At 35.7% G+C, this 26,619-nt stretch overlaps 1 protein-coding gene across 2 annotated transcripts in view; it reads right to left on the reverse strand.

The window, feature by feature from the left end:
- pag1 (phosphoprotein membrane anchor with glycosphingolipid microdomains 1) overlaps window positions 1-21,865 on the reverse strand; it is a 74,214-nt gene extending 52,349 nt beyond the window's left edge. The window contains exons 1-2 of one of the 2 annotated variants that reach the window (XM_038300304.1): window positions 21,578-21,865; window positions 2,490-2,634 (exon numbers count right to left, since the gene is read on the reverse strand). The gene's annotated coding sequence lies outside the window, so the exon portion shown is untranslated. The remainder of the gene's footprint in view (window positions 1-2,489; window positions 2,635-21,577) is intronic. The other variant, XM_038300306.1, reaches the window with a different exon arrangement.
- Between the last annotated feature and the right edge of the window lie 4,754 nt (window positions 21,866-26,619).

Consider the following 26,619-nt stretch of genomic DNA (forward strand, 5'->3'; position numbering starts at 1 on the left):
ATTGGATGCAGGATGACAGCACATGAACAAGTGCTAAAACAGCCCAGAGAGAGCCAGTAACGCCAACATCACAGCAAATAGGATTGGAAATTTCTGGAACAGTGTCTGTATTGTTGGGAAAACACCGCTGGAAAGGCAGAGCGAGGAAAACTCAGCTGCACGAATCACCAGACAGATGCTGGGTTGTTAATGTCTGTATCTGTGCAGATAAATCACACATTCACCTGGTTCCAACCAGCAGACAGGAAGAACCCTGGAAGGTGTTGTCCTCTGACTGAGGCTGAAAGCAGTTATTAAGACATTACCTCTTTAAGCCAGGTCTGTGAAAGGACCAATCCAGGATCATTAGTGGTGTAGCTTTCAGTGCTCAGCATGCTTAATGAGCAGACCTGTCCATCCTGTCTGAGTGATTACTGAGCAGGCTGAGCGCTGAGACTGACTGCTGTGTGTCTATGTCTCACAAAAGGCACACATTTTGCACATCCTCTGATTTAGAGGATTCAAATAGATGTTTAGATTAGTTCAAGATAAAATAAACTCCTTTGAAATGTCTAAACCCACACAAAGAGCACCTGTGGATCACTAATGCCGACATTAGGGATAACTCTGCATTATGAACCAGCTGTGGTTTGGACCAAACAAGAGATCATCTAGTACTTCAAATGTCCTAGACTGGCTCACTATGGCTCATTTTGATTGGAAGCTAATTTCTGTGTGTCTCTAAAAGAGAATTTATCACTAAACAAACCACAACTCATCTTAGGACGTAGATTATTTTCACAATTCTCACACATGTTAAATGTTTCCACATCTAGTCGGCCTTTTGCTACCCAGCATCTTAAAGCTCAGTTCAATCAAAGTAAAAACCAAATTCATCAGCAGGAAATGCACCACACTAGGGCTTAAACAAATAATCAGATTAATCATGATTAATCGATTACCCAAATAATCGTCAACTAATTTAGTTATCGATTAATTAAGTATAGAGACTGTAAAACATGCCTTTAACTGACAAAGCAACCTACTTAGAGCAGTCATTATACCAAAAAAAAAAAAAAAAAAAAAAATAATTCAATTGGTTTGATTAATTAAAAAAAATCTTCTTTAGAATCCTTTTGCTGTCCAATCATCAATCGATTAATAATTAAACAATCGATAGATTAATCGATTAGGAAAATAAACGTTACACCATGCCCTATACCACACAAAGTCTCTTTTTCATCAATCTAAAAACTGATGCAGAGGAGAAAAGGCTGCTGGAAGAAACACTGAATCAATAAAGGTATAATGGTGTAAACAAATTCAGTTTAAGATCTAATATGGAAAATATATATAGATGTATTTCAGACTTTTTAAGGGTTAAAAATAAGATTTCTTTTTTTAAAGCTTCTCACATACATAGAAATATGATAACATATTTTGGGCGGGGTTCTGTTTTATTTTTGGATCTTTTCATGACTGTTCATTGTGTCCCTCTATATTTCAAAATATGAAGCACTAGATTGGTTATTGCACAGGTTATGCTGCCAGAAATCTAATGAATTTCACTTAATATTTTGTCATCTTTACATAAACTGATTCCCCCCAAAATAAAAAGCTAAAATCTGTCAATAAAATACAATTTAAAAGGGAGATAAAATAAATTGCATAGAGTATGCATTTATAGTTTGTATAGTATGCCCTTTTAAATTATGCTTGTGTTAGGATGGGGAAGAAAAATGTGACGAATAATGCAGTCTCTTCTGCACCAGTGCTGCAGCAGACTGCTTGTTTTTATCCTAGAAAAGCTACTCACTGCAGGGGGAACACAGGCCTCATCAGGGTGTTTCCTGCTGCTACTAAATGCATGAAAATTAAATCAGAGCAACAACAGAGAAGCCGAGTAGACAGACAGGAATTAAATGGAGAAACTTGAAGCTCAGATCTGTTACAAGCTTATGACGGCAGCCTGTTTGGTCAAGGTTAACTGTTACTGTATGAGCTTGCACTACCTGTTAGTACAGATAAAACAGCTGGATCAGAGGATTACCAGAGCAACAGTTCCCATAAAAAACATTTCATCCTTGATCTAAACAAAAGAGCATCAATGATTGTAAAAGAAATTTCCACAAAGCTATAGTAGATCCAATCACACAAAGACCTGCAAAATGTCAAAATATATTATTCTAAAAATTAAAACAACTCAGAACTACATGCAGAACCATTATATGTTATTTAACCAGTGTATCTTTTTGGTATTTGGTACATCTGGAACATCAGACATGAAAACAATGAATAGTTAGATAAAAGACTTGCAGACTGACAGAGAAAGAAAGATTATTTTATAACACATTGGACTCTGAAGACGAAAAAAATAATTTTTGTGCTTGGAAATATTTTGTCAAAAATCAATATACTTTTAAGAATCTGGTTAAGATGTACATTTCTTAATGAAATAGATGTATCACACGGTTCTAAGGTCATATCAAATTATGTCCAGATGTTTTTACCTCTTTGTGTTGTCTGAAGTTGGGCCAGAGGGATGGCAAGGTGCCTTGAAATCACAGCTTGGTGGAGACAAATGTTTGTCCAAGTTTTAAATGAAACAGCAACCAATGACTGCGACCATATGGGTGTTTGGTCCAGATTAGCGGTCTGAAATAACATCAGAAAAGAGACTTCTATCAAAAAGCTGAAAGCATTGGTAAAAGCTTTTTATTTCCCACAATTATCAACTAACCCACCACAGCCTAGATGGATTTTTGGATTGTATATAATTTTTTGAAAAGCAAATGAAAAAAACAAAACAAAAAACAAATTGAAGTGAAAGTGTTAGTTAAAATCTGAGGCTTTCACTCCCTGGAGTGTTGGGAATTTCAACAGTCTGTTGTGTCTGGCAAAGCAGCTTAAAAAGGGTCCTTTCCCATCTTGGATTTCCCGCAGCTAGTCACTTCCCAGGCTGAGCGTTGGCATTGGCTCACGCCCTCAGCTCCATTTTCCTAGTTTAAAGTTCCTCTATTTCCATTAAATATCCCTTCAAAGTTTTGGAATCAGTTAGGAATAAAAAAACCCATCCAAATTAGAACATTTAAACAAATCCAGATGCTTTACTCTCCTAATCCTCAGTTCTATATTCCACCGTTTGCTTTGTACTCAGTCCCTTGTGATATCTGTCACCTCCAAAAGTGCCCAGTTCACAACTTTTTCAAAGTCCTCTTTGAACTTGATAGCTTTTCTAAAAATCAAATCAAAAATATTTTCTTTTGCCATCTTCTCCCACGTTTTCCCCGCTCACCTCAGATCTTCGCTTTCCATTAAGTGTCCAGGGGTCTGTCTCAGTTTTGAAATTGTTTTTGGTTGCTGTTCTGTGCAGCACAGCAAGGCGCCCTGCTGCGGTGCGGCTGTTCATTTTTTAGACTCATGTCTTCCTTTTATAAAACGACCACTCCCTTCTCTCCTTCCCTTTCTCACTTCCTCTTGCAGAAGCTAGAAGGTAAGCCCCTTTCATCTTCCTCCAGTCAAACTTTTCTCCCACTATTGAAGAAAGCTTCTGCACTGCAAGTTTAACATCAATACTTTAGCTGGTTTCATTCTAACAAACAGGGCCGCATCTCGGCTAAGAGAGCCAACCCCGACCCCCCAAAACAGAAAACAACTTATTGTTAAAAAGCTCTACAGTCAGGAAGAAAAAATACAGCAATAAATCATCTTTTTATTAAAATTAAGTTCAGGCTTTTAACACTCAACAGCTATACTTAATTACAAGTTGGTCAGAGACTGAACATGATGCATGAAGAGGTTTAGGCATTGACAGTTAAGAAAAATGAAGGGACATAAAACTCTGCAATTGAAATGTGAGTTCATAATGCAAACATCAAACAGGAGAAAGTTCGGAGAAATGTTGTTTTAGAGGAGTAACAGAATTAAATCAGGTGAAACTAAAACTTTTCCACTGCAGGAGTTCTGGATAGAGCATATTGACAGACTAAATTTTTTTATTATTATTATTATAAATGCCAAATATTTACATTATTTTTGTTTTTTTGTTTTACAATTTTGGTATAATTACTGCTCTAAACCTAGTCTCTATACCACAGTTAACCATTAATCCAGAAGTTGACGATTATTTCAATAATCGGCTAATCATTAGTCCAATTAATTGTTTCAGCCCTAACTGAGTAACTAATGCGGTTAGTTTAAAGTAACCCAAAGTAAGTCTAGTTATTTCCTTTTCCTCCTTTGATGCTGACACAGAACTGATTAGTGGTAAATTGTACATTTCTTCTCTTAAACACACTTCAACGCACGCTTATGTAAATCACTGGCGAGCGCTTACAGGTTCTCTCTTGCAAGTCATGGTGCAAAAAAAGGAATAAGATTATTCAATTTAAAGAAACGTAACAGAGCTGTGATATCAAGCCTTCAGCAGAGACCTGAACATATAAAAATAAACACAAACTGCAAACAGTTTAAAATTAAATGAACTTTCTGAATCCTTTAAGATATCAACTGAGGTTTTTAGGAAAAAAAACATTAGGGACCGACTGTCTGGGAGGAGAAAGCTTCCTCAGTTTGGATTAACAATACGCTCCTTGTTCTTTCACTAGGCTCAAACTGCTTTTATCAAAATCTATTTACTCGCTCATTTGACCTAACTCTTAACCATCTCACATTTTGTCACATTTTTGTTTTTTCCATCCTATCTTTAACATTTTACTGCTGTCATCTTCTTCTTCTCAAGTATAAAGAAGCATATTTATCAGGCAGAAACAAAAACCCTTTTCAAAAGGCTCAGCCATGACAGAGACCAAGGCAGGAAGAACCAATGAGTGGGAAAACAGAGGAAGACAGAGTAAACTCTCTGAATAACATGTGAAAACCAATAAACAATATCTTCAGGGAGTTCAAATTACATTAGATGCAGGCATGATGCAGTTAATTGCCTCCATTTTCTATTTGCTATTTGTTATGCATTTAGATACAAACACTACTTCCCCTTTCTTTCTCATTTATACACACAAACACTAACACACACACACACGTATAAAGACCCAATGCTCTCTGATATTATATTGCCCTGGGGTCCATTAACCTGAGCATGAAGACTATAAAAAAATAATTGGAAAAAAGACAGAAAAATCTCAAGGGTAAAAAAAAAAATATATCAATTAGTTGCAGAAAGAAAACCTTCAAAGCGTTATTAGCGTTGCGGGGGGGGGATTTAAACTGATGAACATTAGTTGTTGACATGCCAAAAATGCAAATATAAGTAGATGTTTAGGGCAATTTCATTTAATACTCTTTGACAAAGTAAATAGCTTTTGTTTTTTGTTAAAATAAGTAAAAAAAAAAAAAAAAAACAGAAACAACCAATTTATTTTATTCCTCTAATCTGACAGAGTGAAATCACAAGGTACTGTATGAGGAGGTGTACTCTTTTACAAAAGATGGATTAAGATTCATAATACAAATATAATGGAATAAAAATATATAATGGAGCATATTAAATACATACACTGCAAAAAATGTAAATCTAAATAAGTCATTTTTTCTTAAAATAAGTGCATTTTATCCTGATTTGAGGAGATAAATGAGAGACTTTGCCAGTGGAACAAGACAATTTACATTTGAAATAAGAAAAATCAATTGCATTGTCTTATTTCAAGTGCATATTATCTAATTATCTCATTTTAAGTGTAAAAATACTCATCCCATTGGCAAACTATCTTATTTACCTACTCAAATTAAGTGTAAATACACTTGATTTAAGAAATTTTTACTTAATTTCAGATTGTTTTTGCAGTGTAGTGGTTCAGCTAGGAAAGCAATCAATAAATGGAGAGAATAAGAAACAGTTTGGGCAAAGGCAGAAGTTTTTCTTATAATGATGAAAAGATGGAAGCTGGAGAGGGCAACATTTACACTGGAGCCTCAGAGAAATCCTGGCACAACAATGCAACTTAGCCATACCTGCAAGAGTGTATGGTGGTGGCAGCATTATGACTGGGGGTTCTTTTTCTCCATATGGAATTGCTTTGTTTTATTTTGTAAAAGATATGGGAAAATATTGATAGATCTAAAAATCTGACAGCTGTTATTCAAAGCCTCCAGGTGATTTCTAGAAAAAAGACAACGAATAAGGATGAAAGTAATGTTTCAGCATCACAGGGAGTCTAAATTAAAAGAAAGGATCTGTATGACCTTGCTGGAGTCTGGACCAAACAGTGACAGGACTTCTGCAGTGTCAAAAAAGATCCTCAACAAGCGATATTAACAAAATATAACCGAATGAGAGAAATGTTATACGTTAGACTCTGAAATTTGTGCTGAAAGACTCAAAACAAAGACTGAAAACTGTAACTAAGACAAAAAGAGCCACAGATAAGTATCAGTTGAAGGGTATGAAAATTATACAACTGGGTTATTGCTGCTTTTTCAGTTCTCCGTGAAAAACAAAAATAAAATAAATTATACATATACATATATATAGATCCAAAAAGATATTTTTCGTTAGAGGTGCGTATAAACATGTATCAATTGAGGAAGAATGTTCTAATAACAGACTAAACCGCCGAGAAAATGTTTCGACTCAGACTTAATGTCAAATATGGTGGTTAAAGCTAAACATCTAGTGCTCTTTTCCAGCCATTATGTTAATCATAAATACATCTCTACACCAAATTTATGATTTTATTTTTGGATAACTGAATAAATAATTTTATAAATTACTCACAATATCTTCATGTTCATAAACAGCTGAAGAAAGCCAGTATAACGATTACTGCTAAAGTTTAATTACTACAAATTGTGCATCTGTAAACCTTTCTAAGAGCTATCATTAGTTTAGAGCCAACAGGAAGTTTCACTTCATTATCCATTTTTTGTCATATTTAAAGTAGTAGGAAAATTAAACTGTTCTCCATTTTTCTACATAATTTCATAAAACAAAATAAAAATTGTTTTTTCATATTATTGCTGGTTTGAAAGTGAGTGAAAGTATGATACATGGTCATCAATAAATGTTGCAATCTCCTCTTAAGCACATTTTTTATTTTTTGCAAAAATGTCCAGAACTACCTCAGATGAGCAGAAAAACTTTTTGTGAAATTTAGTCAATTCAAATTTTAATATTTCAATCAAGTTCTTCTAATAAGTCAATTCAAAATGGCTTAAAAAAGGGGATGGAAACATGTAATAGTATGCAGCTTTTGAATTTTGCATATTTTTGTTGGTATGAGGTCACATTTAACACATTTATTCAAAAGCTACAAAGAAAAAATAAAATAAAAAAAACTCCTAGAGTCATGAGATTTCTTAAGATCCAGCCTCCTGTGTTCCTCTTTGTTATTTCAGTCTGTTTTCATCACATTTTTAGGATAAAGTAGAAATGGCCCTGTGCTATAATGACCCCCGAAAGCTCTATCTTTCACTTCCCACATTTCTCACTTCTGCTTTCTGGCTTTTCTGCTCTTAACCTTCTTGTGCCACGACAGGCATAATTGACTCAAGCAGTAGAGAAAACAAATAACCTGAAGAGTTTTGATTTGCATAAACTGGAGCCTGGGGATACATAAGCTTTATCGGAGAAAGGACACACTAAAGCACGTTTCCACACCTTGTTTGTTTTCGGCTTAAATTAATACACCGGTAGGCAACGAGATAACAGGGGCATTTCCTATTATGAGCCTGCTTGGGAAAGGGGAACAGGGAGGTACGGTTTAACTGTGAGAAGGACAGACTTGTCTTTGCATACCAGACATTTCTTTTAACCTTATGAACAGATCTAAACAGCTGGGTGGTGAAAGGGAGTGGTGTATTTAGAGAAACATGTGACAAATGTTCAAAGAGGAATGGAAAGCAGACAGAATGAGGGAAAAATGTGAAACATGCCAAGGAGATAGGATGGAATAGGAAGGCCAGGTGGAAGAAAACAAACAAGTAATCGTAAGAAAAAAAGGTCAAAGAGACTCCCAGAGGAGGAAGGAAAATGAGAAATAAAGAAAAGGTGGAAAATGGTAGCGGCCAGCCGGAGGTCCTTCATGATGGATGACAGCCAATCATCTCCCTGTCCATCCATCACCTGATAGCACATAGAGGGAGGAAATAACCAAAGTGGAGCACAAAAAAACAATATACTGCTATAGTGGATGTGTGGCTTCATGCAGCTTATGTGGAGAAACATTTTTTTCCAAAGAAAAAGAGAGAAAATCAAAGAACAGACATACAGCCTTCAAAAACTCTGTTTTATTTCCTTTCAGATTCCAAAACAACCCTCTTACAGCTTAGAAAGTGTCTCTGAACAGAAAAGCTATTTCTTTTCGATCACATGATGATCACCACAGAAACCAAGTGGCACTCACCATGACTAGAAGCTGCATCCACTACAGATGGACTCAGTGTCATGTCGTCACACCAAGCTTTCATCAAAGGCTTGTAAAAATAAAAGCCTCAAATGGAACTTCTTCCCCTTTTAATGGTCTGCACAACTTTTTTATAAGGGCAAATAGTTTTTATAAGAAACTACAACAAGTCAGACTCAGTTTTAAATGGATTGAACTTTACTTTATATAAAACTATATTTGGTTAATTACTAACTGGCCAGAGTGTTAGGTACACCTCTTTTAATTCTAAGAAGTGAAATAATTAATCACCCTTTCAAATTGCAAAAACCAAATTCAGTTTTGCATTGACATGATGGAGAAGACTCACCAATGTTTAAAACTAAGTATCAGAACTTGGAGAAAATGGGTTAAAAGGACTTTCAATGAGGCAAATGCCTCATTTACGCTACCCCTCTAAAACCGATCTGTGCCGAGTTCGGACCGAGCTTGGATCAGTTAACTGTGCCGAGCCTGGTTCCTTACGACCATTGACACATCACGCTAGCACGTTTCTTTCAATGCTCTCTAGGTGGGAATTACACAAACAAAAATGGCAGCACCCATAACATTCAGGAACTTATTTTCCTGGATAACGTCCTTCGCCCAAATTTCAATGAGAGCCTTGGTCTCGGCATCCTCCATAGTCACACTAGGCTCTTTCGATGCCATTTATTGTTAATAGGCTGAGAAGAGGTTCATGTTGTGAACAAGTGAAGAGATCTGTGAATTGCAAAGCCAGACACGCCAGATAACCCACTAAATGAGTCAGCTGACTGTAAATAGGAGATGATGCGGTCTACTCATGCGGTCTTTGTTATCAGAGAACTGAGCCACAACTGAACTGTGCCGAGCTCTACTTTAGAACTAGTATTAGATTGGCACGGTTCGGTTATATCTGGCACGGTCCAGTTCAGTTTTGCTTTCCATTTAAACTCAACAGTTATCTCAGTTACCATGCTTGGACCATTCTCTGCATGGTTTCAAAAGGCTAGTGTAAATGGGGTTATAGTTTTTAACAGGCTGGTCTGAGTGATTTAGAAACTGTCTTGCTTTTACACAGAATAGTCGAACTTGCTCTATCAGAGCATAGAGGAGAATAGGCAGACTGAGATGAAATAAAGTGAACAGCAACTAAAATAAGCAACAAAGTATGCAGATTGTCATTTCTAAATGCAGAACATTTTAACGTTTGATGTAGACCAGGGGTCTCAAACTAGTTCCAGAAAGGGCCGTGAGGCTGCAGGTTTTCTTTCCAACCAGCAATAGCACCCCAGACTCCAGTCATTTCATCAAGTGAATCCAGTCTTGACATGATGACTTGATGAGATGAATGGAGTCTGGTGGGCTATTGCTTGGTTGGAAAGAAAACCTGCAGCCTCACGGCCCTTTTTGGAACCAGTTTGACACCCCTGATGTATACAGACTACGGCAGCAGAACAACTTATCAGCTGCAAATCGCTTAGGCTGATTATAAGAAAACATAAACAAAGAGCAAATAAATACACTCTAAAATCTTCCTTTGACTGTCCTTTCAGATCAGTTCACCACATCGCTTGCTTGCATGCAAAAAAACAACACAAAGTTCAGTCCAACATAAAGCCAAAAGGAAAATGTTTTAACCAGAGAAAAGATGCAAGTCTTTTTTTTTTAACTGGCAGATATTTTCTAAGTATGCAAAAAGGAAGCATACAGACCTGTGAGCACAAGCATGTCCTTCAAATGCACAAGGGTAAAATGTGTGTTTGTCCTCCCTGCAGTGTTTCCCCTGCACTGTGTGAAACAAAGATCCCTCCCTTGGATGACATTATAGCATCTCTTCTCTGCAGAATACAACTACAAGTACAGCTGCTGCATCAGCGCCTTTTTACAATAAGGAGAGTACGGGCAAGCCACTATAGATCCCCTGCCCTGGATTCAACAGCCCCAAACTGCTCCATCAGCATCCAACCATTAAGTTATCACTTGTTCACATCATGGTCATACATGAAACATGCAAACACACTCAAGCAATTAGAAGTGTTCAAATTATGATGTGAGAAGGACGCTTCCCATCTGACCTGCTACAGAGAGGATGTTGTTGGTTCTCCACCCTATCCTGGACGCTCCACTTGAATTGAGGACTAATAAACAAATATACCGGAAGTCTATGTTCAAAAGGAATAAATAGAAATAAAAGGCAACGAGACCAACAATAGAAATAAAAGTAAAACTTTAAGATAGTTTCTACTCGGACATTTAAGGAAAACTTAAAGAAAACAAATCCTCATCCACATCCATCATCATTAGTAGTAGTATTACAAGAAGTTAAAAATGTTTTGCTATTTGTTTGAATATTCCTCATACCTTTTTTTAAACAGTGTTATTCAAATAACTAGGATGAGTTCCCATGAGACTTCTTTGTCAGAATAAAAGCCCCTTTGAAAATAACAGCCTTTAAACAATTGTTAACATACTTCTTATAAGGCCCTCATTTATGTATTAAATATCTTTTGTATTAGTCAGATTTAAAGGTATAGTGGATGTTGGGTCATCAAAATAAGTGGTCCTACTAATTTTCAATCATTCTCGTGATATGCTTATTTAAAGCCGTCCTACGTACTCGTCCCCATTTTCACTTACGGGTGTTGAGTCTGACATAGTGGAAAATTTGCAAATCTTCTTATATAATGCAATTAATTTTCTATTTGAGTATTCATCTTAAAATCATATTTTTGTTTGTCACTTTTTTTTTATTTTAAAGCAGTCACGGTTTTAATTGGCAACCCTCAGGTCCCAGCCTCTAACCCAATGGAGCACATATGGCTTAAAGAATATAAAATGCACTTTTTAATCAGGAATAAAACAGGCCTAGCAATGGCAACATCATCCTTAAACTAGAAAAAAAAAATACTTTATATGTTATCTGTACCAAAAAGTTTACTTTATATTTTGTTGTATATTTTCATCATTCAGTTGTATATTTTCATCATTCAGTCTTCATCATCCTTCCCTGATGTTAATAACTACATCAACATCTCTCAACTGAATGTTTAAACTTCAACAAACTGTCTCTTCTTCCATCTTAGGGGCTTGGACAGAAAAATGCCTCCTGATCTAGATAATTACAAAACTGCTTCAATATATATATATATATATATATATATATATATATATATATATATATATATATATATATATATATAAACGCTTATTGTATGTTACGCTCTGACGCTCTGTCTGTACTGCTAAAGATTTTCTCACCTTGGAATGCCAAAACAGCATTGGACCTACTTTTTTAATAATTGAACCAATAAATATTTTACAAACTGGGGAGTTTTTAAAATGCAGAAATAGCAGCTCAGATGGTCAGGAGAGCTGCAATTAGAAAAAAATCAAATAAACAGGGATAAATGTCAATATTTCTTGGTACCAAAAGAGTAAATGCACAGCAGCTAACAGAGGCACATGATCTAAAAGCTAACTTTTGCTAATGTTTGTCGTCATAAAACTTGTCTTTCAATGCGTTTATAAAGTGGAGAAAACAAAAAAATATTTTTTATGTGAACTAGTTGTCTTTTATCTTATAACTGTGCATTTTATTATTTTCTTCTTCTATTTAAATCAATTTCTATTTCATATTGACCTATTTTGTCCTCCTCGGACTTTCCAAACATTTCGTACATTGTGACGACAATCCCTATCAGCTAATAAAACATTTTTGACATAGCTCAGTGACGGTCTGTCATCAAGCTTTCTTCCTGATGTTTAAAACCAGTTAGTCAGAAATGAAACCAGCTTATAAAAGAATGAATGAGGACATAGAAAATCTGCCTGAAGCATAGATCAGACAAACACTGCATGAGAGATTAAGTCAGAAGGGTTGTCATAGTGATAGATTTCTCAGATCATGCCTCCTTGTTCACATTTAGATGCTGGAAGAAAAACGTGTGTGGCAAAAAACCTGTGTGACACTGAAGGCTGAGAACTGAGCTCAGGTTCTTACCCAAAATAAAATGAAAAAATTATGATACATAGTAAGTCATAACCCCCATTGTTTTTTATAACATTTATAACACAATTTATAAATTGTTTCTGTCAGCTAGTTTCTAGAAAGAGGAACTCAGATTGTCCTCTGAAGCCTTTTTGTACTAGCACATTTAAAAATTGCATTCGAAATCGTCAGTTGATCTTAATATAGTCCATTATGCAGGTCTCTATTTTATACAGCTAAGGGACATTTGTGTGCTATGAAGCATCAATTTAAGAGTTATACAAACTTGATACAAAAAAAAAAGAAATGAAAACACTTTTTGAGAAAGCATTTAATTTATGAAAACATTCAATACCGCCTGAACATTTGAAACTGGTGCAAAATAAAGATTTCCAAATTAAAGCACTGCATCTATATTCAAATTGTGCATTTCTATGCATTCATACTCTCTATACAAACAACTTATTAGACCACCCTTTTCTTATTAGTAGTATTTTATTGGGCTGCAACTAATGATTATTTTTTAAATGAATTAATTTGTTGATTATTTTTTTGATTAATGAATTAATAATCGGATAGCAAAGGGTTCCTTAAAGAAGACTTTTTGCGAAATTAAATCAGGTGAAACTCAAATCTTTCCACTTGAGGAGTTCTGGATAGAGCATATTGACAGAAGTTATTTTCTTTTCAATTCTAAATGCAAAATGTTTATATTTTTTTATAATCTTGGTTTAATTACTGCTGTAGGTATGTTGCTCTGTTAGCTAAAGGCATGTTTTACAGTCTCTATACTCCAGTTAACGATTGATCGAACATTAAATTAGTTGATCAGTATTTCAATAATCTATTAATCATAATCAAATCTAATACTTTATTTTCCATAACTATAGGTGAGTTTTATGTTCTTATGTTTTTGACATTTCTGGGCATGATCAGGCAGGATTCCAGCCACTGTACCTTAGGAGGAACAAGTTCCACCTCATTGCTGGCTGTTTGAGCTTCAGAGTTTGACAAGCCGATATGATGAGCTCAGCAGCTTCTCGTAAGGGATGTTACAACTTGCATTCTTTTTTAAAACATGGAAAGAATGTGTTTACACATAAAAGCACACGTGGCTAAGTGAAAATGAAATCATGCATGGTTTCATGGCGCTGCAGTGACTCTGCAGCCCCGGTTTTCATCAAGTTCTCTTTTAGAGCATGAAAATAATCAGCAACAAAATCAACAAATGCAAACTATTTTTACAGTACAGATCTTTTTATGATTTAGACCTCTTGATAAATGTACTGTGAATAAAACTCAGATGAAATGAAGAAATGACAAACTGACTCAAAATAAAAACATAGCTTGATCCATTTTAAAATCAGGTACTTCCCCACTTTATACAAATAGACAGACTTTCTTAAGGGAGTGTAAGATAAAAGAAAGTCAAATAAACACCCATCCTGTTTGACTTCTATTATAAAACCCTAATTGACGGCGACAAAAGCGAATAACATTTAAATAGGGGAAAAATTGCTCTTCTGGATGAATGATGCTAATTAAAAATCAATTTAACAAGGATTGGAGCAAAAGAGAAGAAGCAGCGATAATCCAAATTGAACACTGCAAATCAATATTGTCCTTTTCATTATTGGAATTTTTATGCCTTATTTTTATTCTGCTCATCTGGCATCTACAGCGCCATGTTTTCGTTACTGCCTCATTTAATCTGATATTATTTCTTCTTTCTTTTCTGAAGCTTCACAAGCCATGCACAAAAACACAAGTGTAGCCAAGAAATCTATAAATCTATGTGGCAAATAAGTAAAAAAATATTATCTTCACAGGACTAAAATCTAGTTCCACCTGTATTAAAAAAAGACTTTGAATTTTGAAATGATAGATTTGAAAAAAAAAAAAAAACAGATAGAGCCCACATGTTTTTGCTTTGAAGTATGATTAACCACAATCTAACTCAAGCAGCATTGGTTAAACCCCTACATTTTTGGCATTATAAACCCCCTTTTAAGGGGGAATTGACAGGAATTTCCCAAAGATGAAGTGTATTTTTATAAATTCTCCTTCCAGATTCAGAAGAGATGATGATAAAGTACCTCCAGTGGAAAAAATTAAGATAAAGTAAATCAGCTTGTTTATAATTTTTGTCCCCTAAAGCCAACTCTCCCTGATGAGATCAACTTACACGTTTTAGTAATTTCCTTCTGCGCCCACGCTCTAAAAAAAAAAAAAAAAAAACACTGGCAACAAACTTCAGAAACTTTAACTTAATAATTTACCTTTTATTTTTAAGTTTCCCAAATTTAAAATTCTGTTATTGTAAATTATAATTTTTAATTCCAGTATATGTAAAAAGTGGATGGGACTTAGACAAAGTAATGAATAAAATACTAATCTTAAACCTCTTATTTAAGAATCATACTTTTTCTTTAAGGATTATTGTCCCTTGGTGGGGAAATTTTTCTTCTATAAAAAATGATCCTAACCTTTTTTTGTTTTAGGGACAGTAACAGTCTGAGAATTTGACCTCCAAACTTTACAGCTGCTCCAAGAACAAAAGCTCTGCTCACTAAGCAGCAGGCCGCTCCATGGCTGCATCCATCCCTGATCACTGATAACTTCTCTATAGGTGAACTGGAAACTTAAATAAGAATTAAATGTGAAGCTTTATTGTTATTGTGCAGCTCATACAATGTTATTTTGCCTGGGAGCATCTCTTAAGCATCAATTGTTTTTTTTAATCAAACATTAAAAGAAAATTGAGCCTCTCACTCAAACAAAAAAAATTTAGCTGAACCTTCACCATTCAAAATAGCCAACAACTTAAAGCTGTACGTACAGGCAACTCACTCAAAGTTAAGGAACACAGCTACATTATTTTTCTGAACTGATTTAAATCATTGTCTCTATTTAAAACACTTCATTTTTTCCAGGTTTAAATAACTGAAAATAGTTTTTGAGCTTAAATTCGTCTACATTTCAAGATGGAAAAATCAACAAAATAGAGTACAATCTGGTTCTGCTGTTAAATTGATGCATCTGGCTTAAATGGTTGAAAGCATATCAGGCAATAATCATATTTTTTTTAAAGAGGATTGCGATTAATTTCAACATTATTATTTTCCTAGATAAGAGTCCCTCTAGTTGTCCTCTGCCTACGTTTCTGTTGCTTTTTGAATGCTAAGGCAACTGAGTCATGTTTGCTGACCAAAGAAGATTAGGTGAGGTGCTTTAACTTTCTCCTCTTCAACAGATCTGTTTACCTTCCTCCATTAAGGCCGGCGCCAAAGTCAGTTCTAGTTAGCTCTGGCAGAGAACAAGCTGGTTTTAAAACAACCACAGATCAACCTCATTATGCCACTACAAATAACGACTAACATTTGATCCTCCCTCTAGTAGTGAAGTCTGTGCTTCCAGGGAGAACCTCAGAGCAGAGAAACCACTATGATGGAGAAAACCAACTAGCACTGAGAATCCACACTTTAAAACAAAGAGCTTGTACCTTTTAAGGTTTACAGTAATATCCTATTGGTTTTTTTGTCTCTTAAATAAAGTAAAAGCTCTGCTCCAGCAAGGAAGCTTTTGCATTGATAATTATTGTACGTTTTGCATGCAATCCTTTTAATAACTTAGTAAAAACCAAACAAGACACTTTTCTGAGGTCACCAAGTAGTTCTAGTAGACTACTGTGTTTCTTGACAATTACTATAGAATGCAAAAGTGTCTCTTGCTAGTATTTTGTCCTCTTACATTTTCAGACACGGTGAAAGTGGGCGATATTTAAATGCACTTGAGGTAGCACAAACACCAACTTTGAATGAAGAGTTTAGTTTAGTCGTGAAACTGCTTGCATGAGGTGAGAAAACTTAAGAACGTGAAAAGGAAGGAGCTGTATGTGAGGCAAAAGCAATAATTTGGTTTAAATCTGCAGTGTCCTCCATTTCAAACCATAAACCAGGTTTTTCAATTGAGTTCTGATGATCACCTTCTACTCAGCAGGCAGGAAGGTGGACTTTAAGCAAAGGTTCATTGCTAGTCGAAGCGACGCACCCTGCTCCAGACTCAATCTTCGGTTTAATTCCCTCAGGTTTACGCGCCTCAAACGGACAGCGGTGTCAAACAGGGCGTGCGGCGTAATTGTTAAATGTGGGGCTGAGGCTCCACAGTTTGCTTTCCAATGATGGGGATGGTGTTCCTGCTTGTTAAAGACTAAGTGACTGTGAAATGTGTGTAGTCTGCTAAATGACATCTCGACAGCCTGTGATGAAGCGCTGCGGTCAGAGAGGGAGTGATTACAATTTATCCTTTTCAGAACAGGGACGCTCCAGATCCAACTGAAAGCTCAGCAGTGTTTTTAAGACAAGAAAGTACTAGCATTAGAATCACTAAAAATCTAGAACTAAAAATCTACTTTTTTCTTTGTTATCAGGATTGGGAAATATATATATGAATCTGTTGGATAATATGGCACAGAACAAAATAAGGATGCAAAATAAAATAAAGGCTGCTCTCTGCCCAGCTACATACATGAAAGCAATCGACCTCATCCAGACAGAGCTCTGGATGAACCAAAAGCTGTCTACTTTTTCCAGCATTTTTTTTCCCAAAAATTTACGGTCTCGTAAAACCAAATCAAAAGTGCTACATAGAGAAAAATTTAGCAGTAGCGTGTAATGTTAGGTTTCACCTATGCTTTTATTGTAGATTGCCGACAGCCAGATCTTGACAGGAAATGCTATGCAGTTTCCTGGGATAATGGCAGATTCAACTAAAAGAATCTGGGATGCTGATGAACTACTAGATATTGTAAAACACTCATTTCACCCTCTGAACAAGGTAAACATGCCCACTGTCATATTCAATGCCACCACAGGAATGGCAATAACTTTATATTCGGAAACAAGCATAGCACTGATGTCTGGTCAGATGGTGACATAATCCGCTTAGATTAAAAATATCTTAAAAACCAAAGCAACACAAACAACAGTTTTAAATGCACACATCTGCATAGAAGTAGCACAAAAAAGTAGACCATTTTGGTGCAATTGCAGCTTAGTGAGGGGATGATTAACCCTGGATGAACTAAAAATATTAACAGAAATTATCTTTTTCTTTAACACAAATGATAATTTAAAGTGCAGTAAAGGTGCAATAATCATTGTCTATTTGCTAAGATTTTTCATGCATGTGGGGTGTTAACTTTAAGTAGCTAAAGCTCTGCCTATCTGACGTAAACACTAGGCATCTGAAATGCACACCGGTGAACTCGCCACAGATTAACTGTTTTTTTTTTTTTTTTAAAGCTTGCTCTAATAAAAAAATAAGCATAAATAAAAATAAAATAAAAATCTTGCTCTCTGCTGTTGGGGCTGTAGCGTGTTGTGCTGTACGAATAAGGGGGTAAACGTATTAAAACGTATGTAAACCATGGATATTAAAGAATGTTCAAACATTTTTTTTTTAGAATAATTATCATACTCATTACTAATTGTGGTTTCAGTTGCAAAGCAGTGTAAGGAATAGTGTACTAATAATGACTAAATGCTTTTGCAGAATATATGATTTATTATTAAGATGTAATCTACCAGTAAATGTTTTTTTTTCCTGGGCGCTCTTTACAGCGGTAGCTCCTCTTCTAATAAACAGTTCAGTAGCCCACCCCTGACCTCTTTTATTTCCCACTTATCTCCTGCTTTTTGTACAACAGCTGCAAGCACCTATCCTGATCTCCATCCAGATTCTTGGATTAGCGGCCCGCTATGAATACCAGCGAGAAAAACCATCACAAAGCATTTGCCTTTCTCCATCACTCGGTCAGTTGGTTACAGAGTGATGAGGATTTAGTGATGCGCAGACGTCTCCCTCTGACCCTCCTGACATGTGTGTGCTTTAAGTTCCGAAAGCCTCCATGGCACTTCTGTACAAAACACACACACAACGGCACAATAACACAAGCCTGAGCCTCTTGAGACACTTCCATATTGTCTAAATCCTTCAGCTTCCATGCGGATTTTAAATACTGAAAGGCATGTATTGTTGCTGTCATTCAATAGGTTGGAAAATAGAACATTTATTTAGGGAGAATTATCTAAACAGTAACCAGCTTCCAGACAGAAACAGCTATTCATTAACCCCGTCTCTATCAAAGGTTGCCGCCAGAAAGAAAAGAAGTCATTAATGTTTAGCATGCCACACAGGGAAGTGCTGTGAATGCAAAAAGGAAGCTAAAACAAAGTGCAAATTGTGTTTGCTGAAGTCAATGTCAACTTGTGTGACAGCCAGACTGCTACGGGGTATCTGCCAGCATTTTTCAACAACTGAGCACATCAACAGGAGCCGAAGGAAGGGGGGGGGGGGGGGGGGGGGGGGGGGGGGGGGGAAGGGGGCTTCTGTTGAATCTGTCGGTCCGTGTATGTGTGTGTGTCAGTTTGTGTGAGTAAGATAAATGAGAACCGCCAGAGTGTGAAAATGGGGGTTTATTTGGCAGGTGAGCAGCAGGATGGATTTGTTGAGTGTGTGTCTCATCTGCATAGGATACAGTACAGAGAGGCGTGTTTGGTCATGCAAGCATGCATGACAGCTTTAAATTCGGGTGGAGGAAAAGAGGTCGCCCATGTCATTGTGGATGAAGTGGGATGTTACTAAAACTCAGTTTATGTGCAGCTGTTTTACTATCAATGAGTCTTGCATCCCCATTGGAAAAAAGGTAGCTTAAAATGAGAGCGTATGGACCTGGAGTATCACTTATTATCCATTTTAATACATCTCTGAAAGTAACAGAGCTTAATGAAGAAGTTTTGCTAAAAAAAAAAAAAAAAAAAGAGAAACCCTCTCTTATTTACCTAAGGATAGAAAAATTAGATCAATATAAACATATATCTATAAACATATGCAACTACATATAGACACATAAACATTATATACATATATATGTATATATATACATGCATGCATACCTATACATATATAACATATAAAGTATCATATATATATTATTTATTTCAGTTATTCAATTGAAATATGATGTTTATATACAACATAGATTCATTATATACAGTTTAGATGATCATGACACCCAATCAGAAACTAAAACTAACTAAACTAAAAATGTCAGAAAACTAACAGGACAAATAAAAGTCAATAATCTGGTTACCAAAAAGATAAGAGAACTGTGTGGAAGAAAAAGCTGTGATTAAAAATTAAATAAAAAAAAAACATATCCTTGAGGCAACTCTCAAGTAATAACCATTCAAGACTTTGACAGGATATGAGAATTTTTTTGTTTTTGATTTTTTTTTTATATATGAGCGACATGCAGAAATTTGTTTTTTTTTTTTTTACAGTACATGAAGGGCCCACTGACATAATTTTTAGATTACCCATAAATAGATTAATTTATTCCTTTGGGGAAAATTTGTTATGTTAGGGTTAGGATTTGGATAAATTCGGTGATACCCACCTATGGTTGGGAGTAGTAACAACCATTTATTAAATGATAACATCTGAAGCAGCTGCAAAAAGACACTTAGTATTTATCTGTACTAATGGAAGACAGAATCAAACTACTGTAAGGAGGAACTCCATAAGATGATGTTCAGGTCCTACCTGTTAGAACAATGTTTTTAGACTTCATCTTTATCTGCTAGCAGGTGATTACACCTAAATAGATACAATGATCCACTATTATTCAAGCAGTAAACTAGTTTTCCCCATAATGTTATCAGCTATTACCTCTAAGGCAGGCCGTTTTGATATGTATTTGCTTGACTGAATATGTATTTCTGATATCATAAATACATATTCAGTCAAGCTGATAAATGTCAAAACAGCGACTTAAAATTTGTAATTTTTCTAGGTATATAAAACTTAAATCTCACTAGTAGGCTACAATTTTGTTTTTTGTTTAGTTTCTGAAATCCAGTTTCTGCAGCAAAAAAATTATTTAGAAAATCTGTTATAATAGTTCCTTCTAGGAATGTGATTTTGACTAGGAAGAATCCTATTTTAGTGATCTACAAATGTAACAAAAGAGAGGAAAGTGCTTTTAATAAATGTAAAAACGACCTGCCATAGACCAGTTCATATAAACCTATACACATTAACTCGTGCAGCAATATTCTCCTTCACAATCTTCCTCTCCTTTACAGCGGAAGCACTGTCTCCTAAACAAATTCTCCATTTTTTTTTATTTCTGCATTAAAATCTCTAGTTCCTATGGTGTGAAATAGTCACCTACTGTGCCTGTTGTCATGGAAACTCAAAGAATTGGGGGCTCCACTGATAATGCCTTTTCATACTTGTTACGCACCTGCTCAACTCTGAGTGGACCTACTCAAAGTTGATTAAACTAACTGTAAATCCAGAATTTCCAACCTTAGGATAGATCAATTCAGAGTTGATGATTTAAATCTGAGATGGTTTGATCAAGTTTGATGAAATTCCTTAAAAAATTGGAAACAATTCTTGTAATAATTATATTATATTTTTATTTCAATTAAACACTAGGCTGATTGAGCCATTGCCTCACAAAAATCACCCATAAGTCATTTGACCTTTATTTGTTCCAACCAATAAAAAAGCTAAATCTCTCATTTGCTAAAGATTTCATAGCTATTTTATTCAAATTTGTATCTGTTCAGAAATGTTCCTATTAATGGCATACACTATGTTAGAATCTGCACTTTTAAAGCAACACAACCTAATCTTTTAGACCATATTGCTGACATGTTTATTATATTATTATACATTCATGCACAGACAAATAACCACCGCCCTTCATTTAAAACGCGTGTTTGCTGTGCCCGTGTGTGAAAAGCTGTAAAAACATTATAAAGTTAAAAAGAATATTGGGGGAAGTTGATTTGCATAGTTAAACATGGTCATACCCTACTTATGAATCAATAAGAGATGCGACAGTTTCCTATATTTGTTCTGCAAAACGAGCCAAACCCATCAGAGACGGTCATAAATGACAGTTAAAGCAGAAAAATGGTTTATTATCACCAGCAGCAGATTAAATTAATTAAAAATCTCATAGTGGTGCTGTTTAAGGGTAATGCAGCAGTGATCCTGCTGGAAACAGACTTGAGAAGCTTGTGAAGATGGCAACAAGTTTCTCCTAATCTGCTTTCAGCGCGACCACCGATGCTGCCGCAGTCACCCCCTCCCTCCCTCCTTCACTGCCTGCCGCACAACTTTTCCAGCCATCTGCTCACACATATAACAAAAACAACTTTTACGCACTCACATGCAAAGGCTTGGAGAGGTGGAGCGCTCTCCTAGAGACCGAGGAGCGATGAGCGTTCCGCGGCTGACTCAGTCCAAAGTGTCTGGGTTTCCTTCACTCCGCTCCCCCCTGAAGGTGCTACGTCTGGAGGGGCTGAGAAACACAAGCGCTGTTTCTGTGTTTGCGGAGGCCGCAGCTGGAGATGCGACTCGTTGCGCAGTTTGAGCGCATTTCAGGAGGACGGTAGAGACGCGGGGCTCCTCAGTTCAGTGCAGCTCCTCCGCCAGCTGTAAAGGCTGTGGACAGGAACGCCGGGTGGGAGGAGGAGTGGCGAAAGATGCCTCGCAAAGCATCATGGGAAGTGTAGGCCGTTTTAGTCATCGCTTGGATTTCTCTTAATATTGCCTGACAGCAGTTAGTCAAACTGTTGATAATAAAATAGTTGAATCTTAAGCCGTGGTGGACAACATCTGCCTAATTTCCAACCATTCTAAGAGAATATCACAGACCCATCACATGATGCAGCCATCACCATGCTCAAGGGCAAAGGTTTGATCTCAACTTTGATAGGGATACTATAGGTCTTAAGTACAAATACTTTGTTACTGTACTTAAGTACACTTTTTAGGTATCTATGCTTTACCACATTAATTATTTTTCTTCCTACTTCTGACTTCTACTTATTACATTTTAGCACAAGTATCTGTACTTTCTATTCCTTACATTTTTAAACAAAGGTTACTCGTTACTCTTGGCTTTGGTTTATGCTTATATTTATTTCACGTCATGTGCGTCATCCAATGCAGATCATTGGCGCCATCCGCATCTGGTGAAAACTAGTGTAATTGGATGAGTCATATAATGCAAACACTCATTGGTTAGCTGAAGGAAATCATCAGAAGCAAGCAGGTGTTCTTCAAACTGCAAACTTGAATTGTCTATGCCATGCTGCAAATGTTGGATTCAGAAAAAAATGTTGAAATGTCTGAAAGGTTGGACACAGGCGAGAGCGTATCTGGAGATGGAGACCAACAAGACCTCCCTCATCTTTGGCCCTATCTCAAAGAATTTTTCAAAATAGTCAAAAAATTGAGCTTTCAATTCATATAGTGGCATCTGGCTGTTTTTTTTTAAAGGCTACTTTATACTTTTATACTTTTTTGAGCACATAGTTTTTCACTTTTACTAGATTAAAGTGGTCAAGTTGATTCTTCAACTTTACAAGAGTGTTTTTAAACTGCAGTATCTATGCTTAAGTAACAAATGTGTGTACTTTTGACACTACTAGTCTTAAGTTGAATTGGTCTGATGTCAGTGGTCCTACGCATTATGCATGCTCCTATTTTTTTTATGCTTGACGTGAGCATCACGGCGCGTTTTGTTTAAAGAGAAAACAGCATTTTTTGCTAAATTTATACAAATCTTATAAGCGCTACACACACAAGATGCTTTTTATCAATGTTTGAAGCATGAGTAGCTCGGAATAAAGTAAAATTGGGACAACTTAACACTTTGAAAAGGGTTACATTTGAAGTTACCAGTGACTAAGACAGAAGGTAAATACTTGCCTATTGTATGTGTGTTTATCCGGTGTTTTCATTTGAAGAAATAGAGTTGTGCAGAGGTAAACAGAGGTAAAACCCACTATTATTTTTTTTTTAATCTGATATGCTGATATTCTCTGTATTGTAAAACAAACCAAAATAACATATTCAAGGGACTGCAAATAGATTTATTGTATTTACATGGGCCCAGGAACTATAAGAGGAACTGACAGTTAGCATTTATAATATTAACTTCAATATACAAGTTGTGAGAAAAGAAGCAACTGCTGCAACAACACTGTATTGTAAACTATAAACATGTTATTCATATAAAATTATTTGTAGGGAAAAGTAGGTTGGGCCAAAATTTTGGTAGGGACATGTCCCTATGGTCCCTATGCAAACCTACGCCCATGACCATGCTTCACTTATACCAAGCTTGAAAGCCTTGCCATTTCCCTGTCGCTGAACCCAAATACCTTGATCAGTCCACAAGCTGGGTGGGCATCTTAAATAAAAATTCAAGGAAATTAATTAAAAACATAATAACAATGGAACCACTGAGGGCAGACAGGTTTAGACTGGAAGACCTAGTTTGATATCCCCATGGACTGGCTAAGGAAGAAGCTTCAAAAATGGCAGCTTCAAGCATGTCTAAATATCCAGAGGTGTCAAGTAACAAAGTACAAATACTTTGCTTTCTTTCTTAAGTAGAAATTTTGACTATCTATACTTTACTGTAGCTATTATCTTCAGACATTTTTTTACTTCTACTCCTTACATCTTTTTGCAATTTTCTCTTTCTACTCCTTACATTTTAAGAATAGACTTGTTAACTTGGTTTAATTTAAGCTCATTTCCGTTATGGCCTGATGGTATTCATAAGATAAAAACCATCAAAGTAATTAGTTTCACTTGACAATTAATTTCTTTGTGGTTGGACTCAGTGCTGCACCAACTTGTCTGCCACATACTTATTTAGATTAGAAACTGTTGCTATTAATTATAGAACTAAAATAAATTAAGCAGGAAGTTGTCATCCAGAATTGTAATAAAATGTTCCTTTAATAGGGTAGTGAAGTAAAGCATCTTTCCTCAGCATTTTTTCCTGCATTACTTTCATTTTTATACTGTAATTTTAAAAATGATACTTTTACACTTTTACTTGAGTGAAAAGCTTAAGTTCATACTCTAACTTTTAGAAAAGTGCTTTTAAACAGTAGGATTTATAGTTCTAGTGGAGTAATAAACATTAATACTTTTAACACCAAATATATGGGCCAAATGTTACATGATCAAAAGAGAACATTTTGACTACAAGAATTTTTTTTTTATGATGTTTCAAATTACAGAACACTGTTCCAACTGTTAGGCATAGAGGTGGCAGCATCATGCTCTGAGTCGATCATGCTGTTAGTGTTACTGGAACATGGCCCAATGTGGTCGATAAAAATTGAGAAGAAGAAACACACAATCTTTATCTCTCCTCAAATCAGCAAGATAAACTGTTTAAAATTAGACACAGCTGAATGTTACAGCATGACTAACACATCCAAACTGCTTTTCGAAGCATGTTGATGATAAGGTTATGGAGTTGATGTAATCAAAAACTAAAATTTATTTGCAATGGTAAGTTTGCCAGATATCCAGCCAGAAACTTATAACGGCTATATTTGTTTCTTTCTAGTTCCACAAGTTTATGGCTCTGAAAATTGATAGGATACATATTTAGATTCAGTAATTAATTTTTATGTATCTATTTGAGCCTGTTACGACATTGTTTTGATTAAAATCTCTTTTATTTTATTTGAAATAATGCATTGATCGCTTGATTTTAAGAAAGATTAAGTATGTTTGATCAACTAAAAATCAACTAACATGAAATTTGCGCAACTGCAAGACGTCTCTGCTTAATAAAAAGAGGTTTACCTCCTGATAGTTTGTTATTTAATATCATCAGAACACATGGATTTTTATTTACTGAATGAGACTTTAAATAAAGTCATATATAGACATCATTTAAACATAGAAAATAATTGTAGAATATTTTATCAAAGCTCATACAGTGGGTGTAAATCAACAGCTTTATTACAATAAAACCTTATACTGATTTGTTTGGGTAAACAAGATATGCCAATATCAATAACTAATACAATTTACATCCACTTCATTCACAAAAAAACAACATGTGTGATTTGACTATTCTATTTCTAAGGTCTTCCATGCATCAGGTATTTCAACCAAAAAGAGCTTTCCTCTAGTTATTAAAAAAGAAAATAATAATAGATCACCTGGTCCCTCTTGGTCCTCGTCAACTTCAAAATAAAGGCATCTCTTGAATATGATGATGTGGATTAATTTTTTTCTTTTTTGTTGATACAACTTAGCAACTGGCTAGCTGGAATGGTAAGTCCCCCATCCTGCAAACAGGAAGTCTGGGTTCGTATCCTAGGTGGGGGCTGCCATTGTGGGTCTTTAGGCAAGACTTATGCCCCAGACTAATGGTTAGGGCATTGTTCTTGAGGTTCAAGCCCCAGTCCCACTGATTGCCACTCTGGCCCACTGAGCAAGACCCTTGATCCCCACAATGTGCCCACAGGCAGCCCACTGCTCCCCAAGGGGTTGGGTTAAATGCAGAGAGTTAATTTAGTTGCTCTGTACTTGCGACAGTGTAATCACATGCCAGTGTAATGGAAATAGAAAATAAAAAAAAAACTGGATAATCAAGCATTTAATTGATGTAGCTCCTAAAATGATCTTAATTTTGGTAGATCTTCTTTTCCTTAAATGTAAAGTACAGTGGGAATCACACAATAACAATTGAAGCATTCCGATCATAAATATCAGAATGCTTATAATAGATGTCCAGTGATACGTAAGCTTTATATTTGCTGAATTTGTTGCAAATATTAAAGGCCCTTTTTATCTTTTAGAAAAGAAGTTCATAAACAAATGATTAATAAATTACAATTCTGTATGATTTACAGATCTAAACTGCAGGTTCCTGATCTGATCCTGATTCCCAGATTTCCTCTGTGGGTTATGAGTTGATGGGTTCAGTATGGGGGCTGCACTGTCATAAACAGCTGAAACAAACACCTCTTTAAGTAGGTACTACATTATGTCACACCATGACAATCATCTTCAACATGTTTTACATGTATTTTACACTCAGAAATATTTTATGTACCAGACCAACAAAGGACAGTTTACAGTGAAAGAAAAGGGATGCATGATTTTCAATAAAAAGGTAAATTAATTGCAAAAACATTTAGAAAAGTTTGGCTATTTCTACTCTGTGTAAACCATGCATCGTACACCGTCTGAAAACCATTGTTTCCTTCAATTGCAGCTCAAGGTTTATGGGTGTATGTGCCAACCTTTTAGATGTAGATAGATTATTCTTCTTTGTTGAATGCCTCAGGTTAATCAGACTGGGTTAGAAACTCAAAAATCTGCATTTTCTTATATTTCTTGTCACATATTCTTTTTTCTACTCTTTATGGACTTTACATACAG

This window comes from Cyprinodon tularosa, unplaced genomic scaffold (genome assembly GCF_016077235.1).
Source record: "Cyprinodon tularosa strain WSP-4 unplaced genomic scaffold, ASM1607723v1 ctg446, whole genome shotgun sequence".
Classification (NCBI taxonomy): Eukaryota; Metazoa; Chordata; class Actinopteri; order Cyprinodontiformes; family Cyprinodontidae; genus Cyprinodon; species Cyprinodon tularosa.